This window comes from Strix aluco, chromosome 5 (assembly GCF_031877795.1).
Source record: "Strix aluco isolate bStrAlu1 chromosome 5, bStrAlu1.hap1, whole genome shotgun sequence".
Taxonomy (NCBI): domain Eukaryota; kingdom Metazoa; phylum Chordata; class Aves; order Strigiformes; family Strigidae; genus Strix; species Strix aluco.
This window is the reverse complement of record NC_133935.1, coordinates 19,385,528-19,399,022: the sequence shown is the minus strand read 5'-3', so window position 1 is coordinate 19,399,022 and position 13,495 is coordinate 19,385,528. Positions and strand designations below refer to the sequence as shown.

The window sequence follows — 13,495 nt, the reverse complement described above, 5'->3', positions numbered from 1 at the left end:
ACTTATTTCTGAAGTCTCATGTGATGGCAGATCCACCTTCTGTTACTTTGCATGAGGTCCACACTTAGCCAGTTAGTCATGGTCAGAGCCGAAGACTGATACTCTGTCGTGATGTGTCCTGCCCAGTACATCAACTAAGTGGAACACTGACCTGGGGCCAGATTCATAGAAATAGATTAAACAGTTTAGCCTGTACATCTTTTAGTGCTTTTCAAGGAAAGAAAAATCTGGAAGCCCTAAAATTTTGTAGAGAGTGCTATCAACAAATTTTTTCTAAGCTTACACAAACATTGGAACTACAACCAGGCCTATCACAGAAGGCAGCAAGTCTTAATGCTGCCTGCATACACCAAGTACGCAATGACAGATAACACTGAACACAAGGATCAGCTCTGTTATGCTAAGGACATATAAGGACAAAACTGGTGATATCCAGCTTCTCTCATCTAAAGCCTATCTGGTACAACTTCTTGTGCATGGCAAGCTATCATCAAGCATGAACCAGAGATGATATTGCAATGCAAGCTCACTGTGCTACACTCAAGTTATAACCAAATAACTAATACCAGAGGAAATTCTGACATTCAAATAATGACTCGCTCCACTGGGCAAATGCTGTCCCGGACTTAAAAAATATGATTACCTCCACTCCTGCCAAAGCATGCAGGTATAATGCACTGGCCATCAACTTGAATTTGCAGAAGACTACAAGACACAAACCTACATTACCAAAAGACCGGTGATGAGTAGGAAGATAGTACGTATAATCATCAAAAACTTGGAGTAGAGAGCAGGAAATTTATACAAAACCACACATCTAACAACATATAAGTGTCTTACACTATTTTTTTTTCCAGGACTGGAAATTATTACTTGCTTTTAGTCCATTAAAATATAGTGGAGTTTTTTTTTTTTTTCCACTCAGAATCACTTTTTGCCATCAGATATGTGAAATGTCCATCCTAAACAAGAAAAATATATTCTCCACCAGATCAAACAGTGCCACAATTAAAATTACCACTACTAGGCTACAACATACTAAATAACATCACACTTAATGGAAATACAACAGCTTTCAAGATCTCTGTTAGAGTTTGTCACCTCCAGTAGAGCCTAGAGCTGGTATTTCTGATCTCAGCTCCATAACTGTATCATTCCAATCACCTGCTCATCTTCTGTTTGTTCCTTCTTACCCTCTTTTACACAGCATTATTTCAGACTGATTCTTCAAAAACTGCACCCATCTTTCTTGTTTCTGCCTGTCTTCTCTATCACTCCTGACAGCTCTGCCCTCCTTCCTCTCTCCCAAACTTGCAGATCCAATTCTATCCTCATTTTTTCCTCACCTTTCCTCCCAAATACAACAGTCTCTTGCTAAATTCCACTACCATTTCTAACATTTCTCTTAGTCCTCCTCAGGAGTATGAATGTAAACTTAAAATAACAAAAAAACCCTAAGAACAACAACAAAAAAACCCAACAAAAAACACCACAAACTTTGCTGATGCTTCTTAATGGCTGCTTTTCTTTGCAACTTTCCAAATTACTTGGGATTATAAATGCCACAGCAGAATTAGCCTTCCTACCCACCCACCCCCATTTTCTGACCATATCACACATGAAGAAAACTACAGAAAAATGCATCTGCCGTGATACCTGCTGAAAAGTTAGACAGCATATAAAGATTCAAAAAGGAATGGGGTTTGGTTTTTGGCTTTTAAGTCATGCCCACATTATGGCATGTTAATCAGCAGTCACTAATTGGTTCTAGTGATAAATACATAGTGCAAAATAGTAATGCTTTATTCCCAAAACTCTGAAAGCAAAATATAAAAGGCACAGATAGCTCAAAGTGAATTCATTCCATTCTGTGTAAACTATAGATTAAAGTAAGTATTAAATAACATTTTCTTGTTATTTACAGGTACCTACTGTGTACTGAAGCATTTTGTAATAAGAGATTGTATCATTATTAGACAGGCTCTATAGCACAGTTTACTAAACACTGTAAGAAAGTATTCCTATCAGGGTTTTAATTAAACAAGCTCAACACTCCTATTACAACACACTCACACTTTAGACATGATCAGAAAGATTCTAACTTGTCTCGCAGGACTCATGACCCTAGTGCACACGTAGCCCAAAATCAGTTTTTACAGAACACACTTGAGGGGACTACTGAAGTGAAAGAAAGAAGAAAAAAACCTGTGGGACATTGCAACATAAAGCAGATGTCACGTATTGTTAACAACACCAAGAAATGAAGAATCAACCAAACCTTATTCTTCCAGTGGTTCATCACCCTGAGAGTAAAATGTGTGTCTAATTTACTTGTGCAGCTTCAGTTCAAGCTATTAGATTGGATTTTCTCTGCTAGAATCATAGTGTGTTAATAGCCAATATCTCTCCCCAAGGATGTACCAAGATTTGATTTTTATTAGAGTCTTCTCTATTGTTCATACACAAAAGATACAATCCCTCATTCTGTTTTTCATGTTCCTGAATATACAATTTTGCTTTTGGCTGCATTACAACAATTTATCTGAATAGACTCACTTTATTGAGTGATACAGATTGCACTATACAGCTGCTTTATCTTCACTACTGCTTACTATCCCCCCACCATCCTGATCCTGGTATCATCTGTGCTTTTTATCTGAATTATAAGTAGTAGCAGCTGTAGTATCTCCCCATAGTAGCTCTCCTTAACTTTCGCTCCGCACTTCACTTTTTCCTGAGGTTTCCAGTTCTTGTGTGTTATCAAGAAAGACTAGCGTGTCTGATACATGTTTCCCAAAATCACATCTGAATTCCTGAGAGACAACCTGCTTTGAGATTACCAAACATAACTACTGCCAGAAAGAGCCAAGCCTCTCCTGCTAACCCACTTCACTTGAACAATCCCACCAGAGATGTGGTACTTTTCATATCAGAAAGGCATGTTTATGGGAGTTAGGGGTTACAGAAGTAGATCCACGGTATATTTTGTTGACCTTGGAATATATCCCACCATTGATTTTATGTACAAAGCTTCCAAGCCCTGCTTCTCCCACCACCCCACTCTGTAAAAACCCTTTTCAGCAGGGGACATAAGGAGATTGCTTCTCTCCTTTTTCCAGTGTGTTAATTTTTCTTCTTCTTCTAATGAATTATCTTGGAAATTTAAAAAGTAACAATTAAACAAACCCCAAAACTTGTAAGTTTGGGACAGGGCAGACCACAATTTCCACAACCACCAAGTAAGCTCAAGGAAATCTTTAAAATATCATTCTTGCAAGCGATTTGCAAGAGAGTGGATAAATGCAAATATTTGATAAGTACTCATATTTTTCCCTAAGGTTTCAAACACAATAATGAAACTGTAAGCCTAGAAAACTTGGAGCATTCCCAGTGCCAACTGGTCACTCTTAACCTTTACAGTCTTAACTATATAAATGTGCAGCGTATTTACTGAGTAGATATTTATATGCACTTCCTGTTTCAATGCTAGCTTTTTAGTTACTGGAAAAGAACCAGAAGTGCTCTATTCCCTTGGGAATCATTTTCCATTAAAGAGGCTTTAGATAGGTTATTTGTTTTTTCAGATTTGGAAAGAGAACCCAACAGAATGTGTATTTTGAGTATCTTTCAGCTTTTTACAATAACAGTCAAGGGCTAAATGGCTGGAAAGATTTGCAAATTTATTTTTTCTAATCTACCTCATGACACCTGATGATGTTTTGCACCAACAGAATGTGATTTCCTTAGACACGACCCTGACAGTTTTTTACTTGACTAGAAAAACAACTATAGTTGTTATAAATGAGCAGCCCTACTGACAGTCTGCATAAAAAAGGCCAATCATTGCACGAGTATGAAGTCAGCATGCATCTCTTCCTTCTTCCTAACAGCTGGCCTCTTTCAGGGCAGGAGGGAAGTCTGATAAAAGCTTCTGTTTAGGCTGTCTTCTAGAAAGAAAATTAATTTCATTTCAACACAGCTTGTCCAGCACTTCTTGTAAGCAAGCTTCCATGAAATTATATTTTTAAAGAAACATGATATGAATGATCATGCTGAGTACTGGGGTACCTTACCATTAGCATGTTCTGCCATGAGGGAAATTAGAGGATATAGGACAACCAAGTACTGAGCGAAAGACTAGATGCTTCTTTTTTTTACTATCTTGGGCTTGCCAACAATCAAGAATCATTGCAGAAAGAATTGAAAAGCTAAAAACCCTAGCAAGGATGGCAATGAATCAACAATCTAAAATAACTTCACAGGTATTGTTTTAAGAGAGTATTCCAGATCACAGCATTCAGAAATTTTCTTGGGTGACCAGGATTTCAAAGGGAGGATAAACTGAAGGAAAAGAGGAGAAATGAAGATATGGGCTGGTGATTTAAGCATCCCCATCTGGACCAATATTCTGTCTTTGCTTATTTGAGTACAGATCCAGAGTAAACTGAGTTTTAAAACATGCATCTGGATTTCTACCAGTGAAAGCAAAAAAAAGAATGTCTGTTTTTGGTGAGGTGTAACATCTGAAAACCTCTGACTCCACATCCAAAATGCTACTTCACTTAAACTGGTCCATCATTTTAGTGGTACTTTCAGGAATAACAGCACTACCTTCAGCTGGCTCATAGTGGCAATTTTCATATTTAAAGAATGTACCAATCATATATCAATCAGTCACTGCAGCCTTTTTGCTTTAAATTTTCTTTATCCTTCAAGCCACCCTCATGCAATTTCTCAACAACTAGGGAGAAATAAAAATGTGAAGGAATGAAAGCCTCAGATAATATTTGCACATTTTTAGCTGAGTGCAAGATTTGTCCAACAATGAAAGGTTCTGCATTTTGAGGAATTAATCCAAATGGCACTGTGAAAACAAAAATCTGTAAATTGCTTTAAAAGTGAAGAAGCCAGTCATGTCCTATGCAATCTTATACATGTCTGTTTAAGTATATGCATTATAATAAACTCTTTTCTCTCTGGGGGACCTGCCTGACTTCATATCACTGTTTCATAGCACTACAGGTTTCACTCTTTCAGCACAATGTTGAAAACAACCTCATTGAATATGCATGCTTCAGAGGTTACTGCAGCATGACAAACTGAGTGAATTCAGTGCTGATGAAAGGTGCTGGATAGATGGACCTGAAGGTGAAGTCCTCTATTTAGAAAAAGTTATGATAGAGGCTAAGCAATGCAGATTTCATTATGCTTCCCTAAAGACAAAACTAAATCCTGAGCTATAATCTACTAATGATTAGAATGACTATAAATGGGTGTAGTGGAAGAATATGTCCTAAGAACTAAATTGAAAAGCATTTCCTGAACGTTGCTGGAATATATTGCTTTGCATGCCTTAAATCACCATGGAGCTGTCAGACAGCAACAACCTTCGGTAATTTCTCTGACATCAGCTGGATCGGACCTTACAATTCTGTATTACACTATGCCATTCAGTCCTCAGAACTCCAGGTCATGTAGATGTGTCCATATTCAGCTGATGTGTCTCTAAAAATGAGCCATCCAAGCAGAGGTTAGGAACACAATTCAAACGGAGTATCCAATTACAAGCTCCTGGTATGTTTTAATATCTTTTAGTTAGCCAATTCAATTAAATATTTTTCAACAATTGAGAGTCATCAGAATTAAAAAAGAATGAAGATTCAATAAAGTCTTTGACTAGTGAGAGTTCTTCATGCAAACGCAGGCCCTCTCCATGAAGAAAAAAAAAAATCTTCCACTTTATTGAACATGCTATGCTTTATAATTGCTACTCCTTGACCTGAAGGACTTGATTCTGCTTTAGCTGAAGTCAACACAATACAAGACAAATCACCCAGCCCTAATGAAGCGGCTTCGGCATAGTCCACTGTGTAAACGTGGAAAGGAAGAAGAGAAGGTTGTTTAGTACTTACCTCATGACACAGAGAGAGCACACCATGCCACACAGCACTAGCTGAGTTTAGGGTGAGTGGAGAAAGCTACCCTTTCCATCCTGTTAAAATCTCCCTGTAAGTAATGTCACCATTAGCTTTGGATGCCCCCCACCCCCAAAAAAATGAATGGGTATGTGTGTATTTAATTCAGATACATTTCCAAGTCATATGTGTTGCCATCACCTCTTAAACAGTGGAGAAATAATTTCACAGTGGTCAATCTCACTTTACGTGCAAAGTTTCCCCCCCAATATAATTTATGTGACTGAACCTAAGTGGATAAAGGAAGACTTCTAGGGAAAGATGAAACCCCCCATCAGCCCAACATGGTGGGGAAAGATACAGGGGAAGGAAAAAAAAAAAAAAAAAAAAAGAGAGGAAAAAAAACACTTTAGCAATTCTTCAGGTCACTTGTTGGGAAACTTGCAGCAGCCAAAGGCAGTGCTTCTAACTTACAGCCTTTCTCCCCAGCAGACTTTCAGAGAGACCAAGTTCTTCCAATTATATAAATCATAGGATAACTTTAAATGAAAATGTGAGAGAACTGAAAATACAGGGATTTCTACCAAGCACTGGACCTACATTGCAAAGCCACCAAAATCTATTGCCATCTTATGCCAGCTGAAGTGGTAGCCCTCAAAGGTTTTTAATTCTGAACAGCTGCCTCCATGCTGCAGCCAACAGCTGCATTTTCAACTGCATTCCTTATCAGCTTCAAACCACTGTTCATTGCCTTAAGGATAGAACATCTAAGGAGGAAAAAATAAACATTCTTCCAACTTTTTTTTAAAATCAAATAACAGTCAAAAATATCTATTTTAATAGTAGCAACACAAAAACACATCTTCTGAAGGTATTTCTATGAAGGAAAACAAATTCAGCCTACATGTGTAAATATCCTTTGATTGATTTTTTAATACAAATTTTCCACCTAACACTATAAGGCAATACATACTGCTGTATGACTTATGATCATACTTGTTTAAGACACTCAGCTTGATAAACATTCATATCACAGCTCCTCCTTACATTAAGAGTGCTTGGGGTCTTTTAGAAGTCACGCTTCTGAGGAGATAGGCAAAAGGAGAGGTCACCAACCATCAACAGTCCACTGTGTCTTCTTACAAGATCTAAAATACTAAAGATTTCCCAAAGCACCAAAGGGTTTCAGCAGCAGTCTCTCTTAAATTCAGACATTTTTAACTTCCTTCTTAAAAGTCTTGTCAACACTCATGCAGGATGACTGAGAAGTGAATTTAAATTCTCTGTAATTCTTTCACTACTTTAATCCAAAACCATTCCATTTTCTGGTAATGAAATGGCTCAAAAGGTGCCATCCAAATTCACTTAGAGATACTCTTCGCTACCCTCCACAGTAAGCTGTTGTAGCCCATATGCATTCTGTGCTGCCTGCATATAATTTTTAGAAACAGAGATTAGGCAATTTGTTGTTACACAAACCCACTTTTCTGTCTCTACACACCCAAAGAGTTATAAACATGCAATAGTGTGACTAGATGTATTGAGCTTCATTCAACAGGTATCACTGAGAACCAGATTTAATCCACTCTGCTATTAGAATGAATTCTTCATGTTCCTTTCAGGTGGGAGGACCCAAAGGGCAATAAATTATCTGTAACTCCCTGTCTCCTACCCAGAAAGCCTATTCTTTCCAGTCATACTCTTGTATAAAAGCAAGTTCTTTAATGAGCAAACTTCAGTAAAACAACATCAGTGCAGAGAAACAAAGTGTATGGATTTGGATCAGGCAGAGGTCTTAGAGGCTAGACATTACCCCCTTTGTCCATTTTATTTCTATTTATTTATAAGGCAAATGATATTAAAAGCTTTAATACTTAGACTCCAAGCTACAACCCATCAATATAACTTCTATTTAAACCGATGCTTTCATGCATCCAGAACAATAAGGTTTGTGTAAAATAAAAAACAAACTAGATGCCCAAGAGATGCAAATCAGTAAAGACCTACTGATGCCAGCAGAGTTACAACGATTTACACAACCCAGGAGTTCAGCTTAGAGAAGCTTTCTGCATTTGGTGTTCTCAGAGCACACACTACTCTCTCCCTTCCCCTCCTCAGATTCCCATCAAATGCAGCCCTGTAATAGAAGTCTTCTTTTCCTAACTTGGCTTCAAGTCATGGCTGCAGCTCTCAACAGTATAACCTGTCAAGATAAAATATGTTTGGGGACATACAATCTCTACTGAGTATTTTATTGACTTAACTCTACCATTTCTGAAAGGCAGCCAAAATTCCTTAAGGTTTTTCAAAGGACTTTGTTTTCTAAATATTATCCATGGACAGATATAAGAACACAAGAATCCTCAGTTGTTTGTATAGTTTGACTTATGTGCCATGCATTGCCCATCTTGATATATTAATTTTCTTTTGCAAGCAAACAAAACAAATCTCAGCTACAAGCTGCTTGGTGTTAGGGGCCATATACAATGCAGACTACCCTGGGAACAATTTGAAGCAGGAATTTTGCCCACGTAATGTCTGCAGGTCATTCAAAAACTACAATTTTTCTTCTTAAAAGACAACCCAAAGCAAAACAAAAAAACCACACCCACAAAGTTTAAGCCTCCACTGCAGCTTTTATTTCCAGATGCTGCATGAGAGGCAGGGGGGTTTAAGATCAAGATACAGAGTTCTTACTAACACCACAAGACACTCCCAGTAGCAAATCACAGGAGGAAAACAACTCTTGGAAAGCTCAGAATATGCGAGTACAAGAATGAGACCACCTCTCAGCAAGGTCCCATGTGTACTCTCTGCTATCTCTCCACAGAGCAGCCCAAAGAGGGAGAAGCCATACATGCCTCAACTCTTATGCACCAGAGGCCAAGTTCATTCTGGTCCTAGAGCCAAGACTGGAGCAAAGACAGAGAGGTAGCAACTTATGCACCCTTGAATCAGAGACAGAGGACCCCTAAGGACTGTTACTGCTTATGTTACTGACACAAAAGCCACCTCAGGAAACAGAATTATTGTAGGGGTAGGAGATGAATGGGCTGCAACTCCTCACACCCAGGCCTCAGTATGGACCACACACCAGGAATGATGCTTCCCCCTCCCAGTGTAATGCTGAGGGATGATTACTCATCCATCCACAGGAGTACAGATGCTAAGATTATAGCTGCTTCTTGAAGTGTTCTGAAATGCATAGGAAGTCCCTCCGAGTCCTCTCTTCCTGTAGCCATCACACCTCAGCTGGACCTGGCTGTAATACCAAGATCCTTGACTGTTTTAAACCTGACACTGGTTTTTCTATTTCCAAGAGGGGGTGTGTACTTTAATTGACCGATGGAGTACCTTATTTATTAGTAGTCTTCTTGTCCTGTAACTTACACTGGCTCCTCAAGGCAGTAGTTTCTACATATTGTTAAACCTCCCGGAATGCAATTCTAAAAATCCCAGTGCTCTAAATTGAGACTGGAATTGTTAACCTAATAATTTGCTCCAATTGTTTGGATTGGTGACCCAAAATCAGTTGGTCCACATTACTTCAGCAACAGGCATTCTTTACAAAGGGGAATTTAAAACTGCTGAAAAGGAAAAATTAGAAACCTGCAAGATCAAAGAGCAGGAACAGAAAAAGCTTAGCAGTTGATGATAGCCTTATCTAGCCACTAGTTCTTGGGGGCATCACTTTAATTAACAATATCACAATGCACTTATCACTTCCAGGGCACCTTTCATTAAAGGACCTCTGCACACTTTGTAGACACGGGTTAAGTCTCAAGCCACAACATTCCTGTAAGAAACAGGACTTTTAGCTGTTGAAACTTCTAAAAAATCAGGAAATAAGTATATTTTTGTAGCAGATGAATAAGGTCACAATAGCAATTGATGCCAAAGTTTGTTGGGAAGAATCTGTAGAATAATGAAGAGAGCTACACCCATGCAAGAAGTGCCTTGTGCCAGTGGTCTGACCAGAGAGAGATCTTCCACAACCTTCCATGAGCTTACCATTATCACCATAGCAATCACTGACCCACACTTAAGTTCTTTGCTGGGGTCAGCCCTTTACCTCTGTCCTACTACAAAAATCTTAAATATGTGGTTTATAGAGAAGTAAACAAGACAAGGCCAAAACATCCGTTAAAGCTAAACCAAAGCAGCATCAGAAATGGAGTGCGACACAGTCCCATCTCCTGCTCCAGCACACCACCTTGAAAGAGATCAGTGACAGCTTTCAGATTCCTTAGGTGTTCTTGAAGATTTTATCAAGTGTTCAATTTTGAAGCAATCCACTTAGCTACAATTTTACCAGAGCTTTTAAAATTAAAAAAGCTACTCTCACCAAGATGCTTTAAACAGAAGAAAATAGTGGGAAGAAATGTCAAAGGTCAGAACTGCAACTCAGTTCAATTCACTTTAATGTACATGCAGAAGAATGCAAAGCAATAATTTTTCTCCTTCATTCTGTCTGCACAGCACAGCTCAAGCCATCACCTCTGTCTTCTGACACTAGTCAGCTATAAGAAACAGGTATCTTAACGTTAAACCTGGCCAGCTGTAATACATTTGCTAAAGTAATTACATTTATTTTTACAGATTAAATGTTCTTAGGTTTCACTTACTGATGTACTAGAAAATCAGAGGTTTCAATTTTGCAGATAAAGTTCCGCACTGTTATAATCAAAGACAGCATCCAGTGCTTAAAGCTGCTAACCATACGCACATTTTAAAAAACAAAATACTGTAGCTAGCATATACTACAGGATCTATATTTCTTATCTGCTAGCTCAAAGTTCCTTATATTCCTTTCTGTCTGCCCTTGTCACATTAACAAGGCTATGATAATTAGACAGCAATTACCTAAATGTCTAAATCTTTGGTCTCCTTTAAATGAAGCTTTTTCCAATCCACATAATTTTATGCACAAGCAATTACATTATTCTGAGTCAACACCTGAGGTTCCTAACAAAACCTGGTACTTCTGGCAATAGAGCAGTGACTGAACTGCTTGATGGCAAAGCAGCATTCAAAATGAAATTTCAGGTCCTGTTCCCCCCAGTCACCAGTGGTGAGTACAGCTACAAACTAGGAACTGTAAAGCCACTGACCACATTCAGATGGATAAAAGTCAAAGCCAGGCACATGTTTCTTTGGGCAGTCTGCATCAGCTGTTAGTAGGAGAAGCAACGCTGAAACAGAATTGAACAGGCATTGACGAAAACCCCCACAGCCGCCAAAGAACTGCTCTTTTAGGAGAGTGACTCCCAATCAAAACTACAACAATTAGAAGTTCCTAAAAGCACTCTATTAGGGCAATTCAGATTTTATTGTGCATGTGTCATGGGACACCCCAAAATTTAAATGATTACTTCTAAAAGCTGTTGGAAATACCATGCCTCAGAGTATAAATAGGAGAGTACCTAGCACTTCTGATGTGCAACACCTCTAATGAGGTATTTCACTGTCTGTATGGATTGTCTCTGAATAATGTGCTGGGGATTTTCAGAACAGGCATTTTTTTCTCTAGTAAACTCTTTCTTTAGTGCTCCAGTCAACACAATAGCTTGTTTTAATCTGGAGGGAGAAGGGAAACAACTGCTCTTTTTGTGTCACTTCCAGAGATGTATTCTGTAGTATGACAAATGTTTAGAAATTGAATAAGCTTCAACCTGGCCTGAGATTGCCCAGGTTTCAAAAGCAATAAGCAGTAAAATGCTACAGTATAATTGCCCCAAAACTACTTAAATAAATCGTCCAGGAGCCTCATGTTGCTGTCACATTATTAAATCAGAAGCAATATTTGATCAATAAAGCTGAAGTGAAGTAAAATACATACAAAATAAAGCAATCAGGTAAAAGAGGAAACAGTCTGGGATAGCGCTGTGACTCAGTTTCATACAAACAAGCATATTTGAGACTTGATGCCCTCTTAGTACTGCTGGCACACCTAAAAGTTTTGAATTGACACCCTTGCCTTGTTAGGAAGAAATCTGCTGAGAGCACAGCTGTCTCCCCAAAAGTGTTTCTAGAGATTACTGAATTGAAATGGTGAACATTGGGCCGTGATTTAAGTCTTTAGATTTAATACAACAGTCTAATTCAAGATCTAATCCTTCAGAGCAGCAGCATACCATCTTACTTCTATTCAGTTTCCTTCATCTCTATCCCTTGCAAGAAAATAAACAAACCAACAAAACCCTTCCTGATATTGCCTAAGGACCTTAATTCAGCTTGACAAAGCTTCATATTTGCATTGGGAATTTGTACTTAACATTGGACATCCCAGTCAGATTTTTTGCGTAATGCATATTGTAGGTCATGTTAAAACAGTATGCAATGGACTGGAACAACATTCAGCTGATGCTATCCATATAAACATTGTAAACCACTAATTGCATTTCTTTTTACTGAAAAAAAAAAAAAGTATAAACAATTTCCATTTGCAAAAATCAGTGATTTCAGCTGGGTGGAATTCTGCAACTGCCTCTCTTCATCAAGCAGCCGAATTGGGTAGCCACTACCGTCTTTATGAATACTGAATAGGGGCATTATGTCCTTACAGAAAATGTGTACAGGTAAAGAAGACAGGTCTTCTTTTATGCACACAACAAGAACACCACAAGTGGAGTGTGTTTATTTTCTACCACTCATGTAAATGTCAAAATGTAATTTATATCGATGATATAAATGAGATATTCCATCTCTCATCAAAATGGCCCTTCAGTTGAAGCCACTTGCACCTGTATAAATGCAAAGTCACACGTGGTACATAAAGCTTTTCTTTCTGGTGTTTCAGACAGATAGTTTTATGTTCCCTGTGCAGCAGCAGCACCAAAGTTGTATGAGGAACACATATATTTCTACGTAGACTCCTGTCCTTTCCTGTCATAAACATGTTTCATCATAAAAATCACAATTGTTCATTTCTGACACACTCATTTCAACAATGTGACACTTTTAGATGTGGCAAAAATGGATGCAACACCATCTGAGCTTCTGCTATCTGCTATCTCTCCATGCCACAGTTTTCATTCCTGCACTGAACTCCAGTTCTAGTGCCAGAGAACTTTGCATCACCTCTGCTTTCTGAAACCAGCATGACAGATGCACTGCCTACAGAGTCTACTGCCCATTTGCTGAGAATACCACCAGGAGATTATAAAGAAAATAGTTTCTTAAAAGCAGTCCAATACAGTAAGTGTGGTACTAATACAACGCCATGGATGTAGACCATTTTAGTATTCCCAGCAGCAGCAAGTATCCAGCAGCAGCAATCTGGTTTAGCATCTCTTACTCTGTACTTTTACTGATCAAAACTGATCAAGGGTGGCCAGGCTGCTTTAAACAGAATACTGTAACACGCTATAATAACCTTATGCTTAACTAAGTAGCAAAGGGGAAATTCAGCATCTGTTAAAAGGAATCACATCTTGTAACATCCAAGTCACTAGACAACATCTATTTCGGTGGTCTTCACATAACAGATTGTTCAGCAGATGCCCAAGAAATTGAATACAGGGTTCGCCACCCACCCAGCACTTCTAAATGTGTTTTAAAAGCTCTTAAATTCTAATCAT

At 38.4% G+C, this 13,495-nt stretch overlaps 1 protein-coding gene across 5 annotated transcripts in view; it reads right to left on the bottom strand.

The window, feature by feature from the left end:
* The window catches only part of CALD1 (caldesmon 1), a 197,074-nt gene that overhangs the window by 170,918 nt on the left and 12,661 nt on the right, over positions 1-13,495 (bottom strand). The gene's annotated exons all lie outside the window — the stretch shown is intronic.